A 9,091-nucleotide genomic window follows, 5' to 3' on the forward strand; every position below is an offset into this window, starting at 1 on the left:
ATAAAATGTTGTAACCTCGGAGAGAGAGAGAGAGAGAGAGAGAGAGAGAGAGAGAGAGAGAGAGAGAGAGAGGGTGTTTTGTATGTGGTATTTTTACGAATTTGAACTTAAACACACACAAACCTAACCTCAAATGTAAGTCTGTTTTCCGATGAAATGAGGTGGGATGTAAATCAATAATACGCCACACACGCACGTCCTAAACTGAAAGAGAAGAGTAACAATGTTATTACAGCCTTAAATGTGAAGTACTTTATCTCGTAAATTACAAAGGGGAAATAAATTAATCTCACTGTTTATATTGTAACACGTATACGCAATTTCTTCCTAAACTAAAAGGAGGGAAATTAATCTCACTACTGCAGCATCGAGTATTGCTACTAATTACTTTCTCCGTAAATAAGAAAGTGAGGAAAAAATAAATGGATTCGTTTATATACAACACACGTACGTACTTCCTGAAAAAAAAAAGCTTTAAACGTACACTTTCTCACTTAATTAAAAGAAAACGGGGGAGCAAATACATCAATCGAACTATAACAATAATAATAAATGACTCCTACATACCTCCTGAACTGCATGAAAAAAAGGGAAAAAAAAAATTTATTATAACTTTAAACGTACACTTTCTCACTTAATTAAAGGAAACGGGGGAGCGAATACATCAATCTAACTATAACAATAACCCTACCAATATTATTCTCACCCCTTCAATACTGGGACGCTTTTTTTACTATGAGTTTTGGGATACGATTAGAGAATTTTGTTTACGTTAGGAAGGGTATATGGAGGTCAAAAGATAAATGGTCAGTGTTCACTATTTTAATCCCTCACAAGTTTCTGAAGCTGCATAAAATCGCCCAATAGTAAGCTGAGTGACTGAAAACGCGTTCTGGTATCGAAGGGGTTAAGTTAAACGCATGCTCTCACGTAAATAAGTTTTTTTTTTTTTTTACCGTGAGTTTGGGTAAGACTAGACAGTTTTATTTACGTTAGGAAGGGTCTATGGAGGTCAAAAGAGTAATGGTAACAGTCTTCACTATTTTAATTCCTCACACAAGTTTCTAAAGCTGTATAAAATCGCCAAATAGTAAGTAAAGAATATGGAAACGCGTCCTGATACTGAAGGGGTTAAACGTACGCTCTCACGTATAGGAAAGCTTTTTACAGTTTTGGGTACGATTAGACAGTTTTATTTACGTTAGGAAGGGTCTATGGAGATCAAAAGATTAATGGCCAGAATCTTCACTATATTTTAATCCCTCACACAAGTATCTAAAGCTGCATAAAATCGCCAAATAGTAAGCGTCCTGGTATACTGAAGGGGTTAAAAACGTACGCTCTCATTTGAACGAATAATATAACCCAACCTATATTATTCTGAAGGGAACAAAGAAACTCCCAGTGCTAAGGAAGAATGAAAGGACCCAACCTAACCTAACCTGGCTGGCGTCGCATCTCCATACTCCTGATATAAAAACTTTCGCCGTAAAGGACAAAAGGTATAAAAAAGGAGCGTTGCACAAATTTACGGGGGTTGAGGGAGAGGCTATAGCGGGTACCATTAATCAATTACCAAAGAATTTATGGGCAATGACGTGCGCCTTAATGAAAACAGCCAGGTTAGGTCAGGCGAGGGCAAACAGTGGCGTGAACCAGCAAAAATGTTACGTGATGGTTGAAAAATAGCGCAGAAAAACATTAACCTCTTCAGTACCATGACGCGTTTCCATATTAATTTTAATCACTATTTGACGATTTGATACAGCTTCAAAAACTTATGTGGGATTAAAATAGTGAAGACTGTGGACCATTAATCTTGTGACCTTCATATACCCTTCCTAATGTCAATAAAATGGCCTAATCACACCCAAAACTCAAGGTAAAAATGAGTCCAGTACTGAAGGGGTTAATTGCTTTCCTGATAACCATTGACATATTCAATACGCTTTCATATCAACCTGCAGGAATGAGACCGAAGGAAAAAAAAACATTAAAATCAACCCAGACATGATTATTTAAGCGCATATTGATTAAGTACTTGAAATTCCAGTAATTAGTCATGTAAACAATGCATCTTATTAGCGTCCATAATTACCATGTCCACTGCGTATTGACTTTTAAATAGCAAGAAATTAAGTATTAATTATTGAAATACTTGGCAGAGAGAGAGAGAGAGAGAGAGAGAGAGAGAGAGAGAGAGAGAGAGAGAGAGAGAGAGAGAGAGAGACAGGTAGACTAATAAACAAACAAACAGACAGACACAGACAAACAAAAACTTCAAACAGTAAGACTAAGGATACAAAACACTTTACTAATTCCAATAAAGGCAACGAGTTTATTTAAACACCATCAATATCAGAAATGGGACTAGAAGGCACCGTAAAATCAACCAAGAAAGACGTCGGTAACTTTAGAAAGTAAGGAGAGAGAGAGAGGAGCGGACTGCGGAGAGCATCAAGGGAGGCTAATATCTGTTTCAGCATTGCCCACGAGCGGTTATGGCCGTTGTTGGACGAGGGAAGCCTATTTGAATAATGGTGCAAGTTTGGCCTCTTCCTCCCTCCTCTCTCCTCCCTTCTCCTTCTCTTCTACGTGAGGTCAAGGGAGGGTAAAGGAATGGGAGGGGGTAAAAAAGTCATTATGGAAGTGGTGGGGGTCGCGGCTTGTTGGTAGCGGAAAGGCTAATTACGGCGGGGAAGAGACTGGCTGACGGGAGGAAGACCAGATAAAATGGACTTGACTGGTTGAGTGTAGGGATGAACACTTGAACAGACAAATATGGATGAATGAAGATGTCGAGAAGTAAAATTTGGAAGAGGAAAATAAAGATAAAGAAATTTGGAGTGGGACTTAAATGAAAAGATGATTGTAAAGATGAAAGGGACAAAGAAATTAACAAAAAGAATTGAGAAAATATATATTCAGAGTGGACTGTGAGCGTAGGATGAACAAACAACTATGAACGAGTGAAGATGTCTAGAAGTAAAATTTGGAAGAGGAAAGTGAAGATAGACAAAATTTGGGAGGAACTTCAAATAAAATGAAAAAAAAAAAAATGATGGCTGTAAAGATGAAAGGACAACGAAATGAACGAAGGAAGACTAAAGTGAGAAAAGAAATATTCAAATAATGACGTGGGAAGTCAAATTAAGAAGACAAATTTTATGATTAGAGTTAAGAAAAAGAAAATGGAAGAGGAAGGAAAATGAAATGATAGTTGTAATGAATAAAAGGCAACGAAATGAGCGAGTGAAGACTGGAGATAAAAAATAAAATATAAAGAGAAAGATAAAAAGGAAGACGGAAGGAACTCGCGATAAAGGATAGTGAGTAGAGATGAAAAAAAATAATGAATGGAGGAAAATGAAAGGAATCATAAAAAGGCTGAAAGAAAAGGCACAAAAATATTTTAGAAAGGAAAAATTAAGAAAAAAAAGGCAGATGAATATGCTCTCACCCCGTCTGTCTGTCTGTCAGTCTGTTCGTCTGTCTGTCCGTCTGTCCGTCCGCAAAAGATGAATATGCTCTCCACGTCTGTCTGTGTCTGTCCGTCCGTCCGTCTGTCTGTCCATCCGTCCGTCTGTCTGTCTGTCTGTCTGTCTGTCTGTCTGTCCGTCCGTCTGTCTGTCAGTTCGTCTGTCTATCATCTGTCTGTGTCTGTCTGTCATCCGTTTGTCAGTCAGTCTGTCTTTCTGTCATCCGTTTTTCTTTATCATCCGTCTGTCTGTCTGTCTATCGTCTGTTTATCTGCCTCCCTGTCTATCTGTCTGTTAGTCTTACCACCGTTTGTGTGTCAGTGTTAGTCGAACAAACAAACAGACAGACGGTAAACAACAGACTAAAAGATAAACAGACAAGTTTACTTTTATTTCATTACACATTATCCCTAAATTAGTTTATCTATTCTATTGCACATTATCTCCAAATTTAGTCTAACCCTCCACCAAGTAGCACATTGTTACCTGGAAATGTCAATGTCTCATGGGTGACAACTTTTCAGCTGGACTCGAGAAAAAAAAAAAAAAAAAAATAGTACTTACACAATTTCTAACTCAATGATGTGCAAATGACATTCTAGTCCTGGTAAATAATTCAGAAAGAACCGACAAAGAAAAAATAATGTAAGAGCATATCTGGTTAAGGTCAGAGAGAGAGAGAGAGAGAGAGAGAGAGAGAGAGAGAGAGAGAGAGAGAGAGAGAGAGAGAGAGAGAGAGAGAGAGAGAGAGAGAGAGAGAGAGAGAGACACTGAAGGTTGATAAAGTCCCGATGAAAAAAAAAAAGATCGTTGGATGCAATGCTGACCAGGCGAAGCGAAAAAATCGTAATCCGTGTCTTTTCACAACTAGACGAGTCAATCTGGTTTTGTGTCTCCCTGGCGCCCTGAGTTCATTAATTTTGCCATACAGGAGGGTCAGCGTAAAGATGAGGGAGTCACTGGCTGGTTCGAACACTGCTTTGTAATACTCTTGCATGAGGTGCTTCATTATAAATTCATCCAGCCTTTTTTGTTAATAGCTTTCATATTTTCGTTATATTCACCTATCTTTCATCTCCATTTTGTACGAGTGACCTGTACATCACTCTCTCTCTCTCTCTCTCTCTCTCTCTCTCTCTCATTGTGAAAGGCAGTATAGCGAGTTTCATCGTGCAAGTGTAAACATTATCGTACTTTAGATGACGTTTGTACATGTGTTTAATCAACCATCGTACCAGTGGAGGTATTGCTGTGCTGGACGCTTCTTCATAACGACACTTGATCATATTCCAACACGCTCAGATTCATTATTAGGGCACGAGAATATTCTGTTAATGTGTGGAGAGTGAAACACAAAGTTGGAGCGCCACAGTAACCACAAAGCGTTCCCAACATTTAATTTCCTGTTATTCCTTTTTCTGTCGATTGGAGCCCAACTGAGAGACCGCCGCGCCGTGAAAAGAAACGACAACCAGTGTTAATAAACATCTCGAGTTTCGGTAATTAGCTCTCTGTTCCGCCACTCTTCCGTTTACGTCTTGTCTTCCTCATTTCAGTAGTCTATTTCCGTCTTTGTTCACTTCCTCATTCACATATTTTATTTTCTTCCCTCTCGCCTCGTTACGAAATCACAAACAACATGATGCACTCTTGAGAACCATGCTAATACTCTGTCGCCTTTACAAACAGTCGTGGTGTGAGTGCAAGACGCTTCTGAATGCGACCCTATTAGCAAAATATTTACTAAGGAGGCAGAAGTTTAAAGTTTCAGCGACATTAACAGCACGCATCACTTCAGAACCAAGCTAATGATTCTCTGTCACCTTTACAAACGGTCGTGGTGGGAGTGCAAGACATATCTGAATGTAGACCTGAAGTGTATCCTTTACTATGGAAACAAAAATTGAAAGTTTTAGTGACAAAGTAACACTACAATCAAGACCAAACACTCCTGAGAACCGTGCTAATGTTCTCATCGCCTTTACAAACAGTCGCAATGGGAGTGCAAGACGTTTCTGAATGTAGACCTAAGGCGTATCCTTTACCGTATCCTTTACTATGGAAGCAGAAATTAATGAGCCTCTGTGACAAGCTGACAATGCCAAAGGGAAGCTACAACACAAACAACAGTGGCAGCGTCTCTTAAGCGGCGCTGCCAGACACACACAATGCCACAGACGGTGACCTTCAAGTGATCAGCACAATAGTCACGAGGCTGCTAATTATCACCAATGGTAAAGGATCCCAACGTCCTTAATCAGACACCAGCACATTACTCTTGCTTAGTCTGCATTTCCCGACACCTTCACGGCCGGGGAGGTAATGAGGCTCTGAACCCTGTGCTCTTTTTGACCCTGTGCTCTTTTTGACGGCACAGGAAAACTGAATAATTGGTTTGAGAATGTCAGTTTTTTATTTTTTATGGGTCAATGGGTTCTCTTAAGACTGTGGTGTGTTATGTTATGTTAGGTAGGTTGAACATCGCACACCGTAACTATCTCCAAAAGGTCATTGTGATCCACGCAGTAATTCTCTTGTTATGCAATCAGTCAGACCAATTATAAGGCTTCGGTTTGCAGAATTAATGAACTTTGGCTGAACATTTCATGTACAAATTTTCGTTGGTGCGTTTCACGAAATAACATTAAATCTAAAGTTAAATCACGATCATACTTGGGTTATCTTAATTAAAACCCTCCTTAATGAACAGTCGTTATGCTAAAGCCACGTTGAAGGAGACAAGTCATTAAATTTAGGGGAAAAAAGCATGAAACAAGCACCGTCTTAATTAGTCCCTTCCATAACGAAGAGCAGTAAAGTCACGATGAAAGACGCAGCACAAACAAACCTCGCTTCTCGAACTGCACAAGCTTCTGTCCTTCACTTCATTTCCAGCGGCGCCAACCAGGCGTGTAATAAGCAAGAACCTCTCCCTCGCCTTGCTCTTTACCAGTTCCACGCGCCGCTCCACTCCTTGATGACTACGGGTTTACCCCACGCACGCCCCGCAACGCCACGACGCTCTCATGAACAAGACAGCGGGCGTGAAACCTCATATACTCGTCTGTCTGCATAATACACGGGTGGGAAGCACGACACGAGCAGAAGGACAGAATGACAAACAGCCTCGTCCTTGCTACCTCCCGCCAGCACCATCACCACCGCCGCCGCTACCCACTTCACCACCGCGAATGTTGCGTGCCAGTCTTCTAAAATATAGATAACTCTGAAGCCACATGTGAATTTCTCATCCACACACACTACGAGGCCAACTGGTAACAGGGCAACGTTTCTCGTGAGTGGCGGGAATAACACCTTCCTCTCCTCTCCTTCCTGACGCGCCCTGGACAGGAATACACATACACGGAATTTCTCACTTGGTCGACATTTCGCGGTGAACCAACGCAACGCAACGCAACGCCACTATGCAGCACACCAGCCCAATGGGAAAAATATATACATACAGACCTAAAGATACCACCCCGGAAAACTGCTCCATATTCGCTCATGCCCCGCTGTGTTACGGAGGCGGGAATGTCGGCGTGTTGACAGGAAGGCAAAGTGGGCGGAACAAAAGACATGCGCATTCCTTGCCGTAAAAAGATCTGATTGCTACGAGACAGCCACTGAGGGATAGAGTGAATGACGGTGCTGCTGCGTGTGGGATTTCAGGTGAAGCGGCACAAACATAGTAAAATAATGAAAAATAGTATGAAATATAGTAAATAAACCAAAAAGATCAGGATACTTGGGTGGAATTCTTGGCAAGCGAGTCAAGGCAATGAAAACAAAAGGAAAGATGAAAGATAATGCTGGGAATGAATGGATGATGGTTAAATGAAAAGAAAGTAGGAAAAAAAAGAAAACGGAAGAAATAAGCATGAATGAGACGAAGAGATAAACTACTACAGAAATAAAAATTGAGACACGAGAGAGGGAGAGAGAGAGAGAGAGAGAGAGAGAGAGAGAGAGAGAGAGAGAGAGAGAGAGAGAGAGAGAGAGAGAGAGAACGAACAGGAAAATGGAAAAAAATAAAACAGAGAGAGAGAGAGAGAACGAACAGGAAAATGGACAAAAATAAAACAGAGAGAGAGAGAGAGAGAGAGGAACGAGAACGAATAGGAAACTGGACAAAAATAAGACAAATAGAGAGAAATGAATGTCAAGGAGGCAACACAGGATCTAACAACATCTCCATCCCTCAATTCCTCATCTATTCAATCCCGCCTCTGTATCACAACACGTAAGCCTTCACACACTTACCATCAAAGCTCCTGGCGGTGTCCAAGGTTGTCTAGAATAAGATAGTGTTCCTCCCCGCCCTTCACCTCCTTCACTGCAGAAAACACGCTTATTACCCTCCACGTGAGTCCTTCCCTCCTCCATGGTCATCAGATACCAACCGAAGCCTCAGTTCCGTGACGTGGCAAGGAAGTAAAGCCTAAATGAATCCTTTGACTCTTTTACAGTTCTCTCGCCCAGTTTAGCTTCGGGGCAATGTGGAGGTTAGTCAATGTGCAGTAAAATTCCCGTGTTTCAGTGCATTGGGATTAATCGGCGCTCGCATTATTAACAGATTTACTTACCTCGAGTCTCGTTACGGCGCGAATTGCTTGCTTCACTCGCTACAAGATTCAATTTCAAACCCATTACTTACAGATTATACAAGAACGTGACAGGGACTACCGCCAATGCGACTGAATTACAACCCACTTGCTACCTTACACACATACACACACACACACACACAGGGGAGGTCCAGCGTGACGTAGCGACCACCGATGCCTCCAAACACGTAAAGAAACAGTCACAGTCGTTCTTTACTCTCGTTCGCTCGGCAATTAACGATAATTCATGGTGTAATCTTGCCACGCTGTCGCTACAGATGAGACACTTCGAGCTGAGATGAGGGACGAGGACGAGGAAGAGGAGGAAGAGGAGGAGGAGAGGCTCAAAGGAAACAAAAGGGCGAAAGATATAAGAGTGATAGAGAGGAGGAGGAAACAATGAACAAGAAGATGAGGGAAACTGAAGGAAAGGAGGAAGAGAGGGAAAGATTGAACAATTAAACGATGGTAAATAGAATGAGGGTAAGAGGAAACAGGGAACAGGAAAAGGAGGAAAATGTAGAATATAGATGCAAAGGAAAGACGAAGCAAGGAAGAGAAGGGTAGATAGAAGATGGGGAAGGATAAGGGAAGGAAGAGGAGGAGAAGAGAGAAAAAAAAAGGAAAGGAAGGAAGGAGAGGAAGGAAAAGAAGGAAGGAAGGAAGAAAAGGAAAGAAGGAAGGAAAGGAAAGAAGGAAGGAAAGGAAGGGAAGAAAAGGAAGGAGGGACGGAAAAGGAAAGGAGGAGAATAAGAAGGGAAAAGGAAGGAAAAGAGACAATGACTGGTATTCTCACATCAAAACAACTGTCTAAGGCCTACGAGATAGCAATAGGCCTAAAGATGGATGCATTAATGAGTGAATAAATAAATGTATAGATCCAAAAAAAGAAAATGGGAAAGTACGAAAGTTAAAGAAAGAGATAATCAGACGAGAAGACGGAGAAGACAAATAAAGATAGACAAAATAGATAGATTGATAGACAGATAGACAACCACACATAAA

At 41.1% G+C, this 9,091-nt stretch overlaps 1 long non-coding RNA gene across 1 annotated transcript in view; it reads right to left on the minus strand.

The window, feature by feature from the left end:
* The window catches only part of LOC123512214, a 14,183-nt gene extending 5,519 nt beyond the window's left edge, over positions 1-8,664 (minus strand). The window contains exons 1-2 of the long non-coding RNA XR_006677043.1: positions 7,743-8,664; positions 129-204 (exon numbers count right to left, since the gene is read on the minus strand). This is a non-coding gene — a long non-coding RNA (uncharacterized LOC123512214). The remainder of the gene's footprint in view (positions 1-128; positions 205-7,742) is intronic.
* Positions 8,665-9,091: the final 427 nt, after the last annotated feature.

This window comes from Portunus trituberculatus, chromosome 33, assembly GCF_017591435.1.
Source record: "Portunus trituberculatus isolate SZX2019 chromosome 33, ASM1759143v1, whole genome shotgun sequence".
NCBI classification, from domain to species: Eukaryota; Metazoa; Arthropoda; class Malacostraca; order Decapoda; family Portunidae; genus Portunus; species Portunus trituberculatus.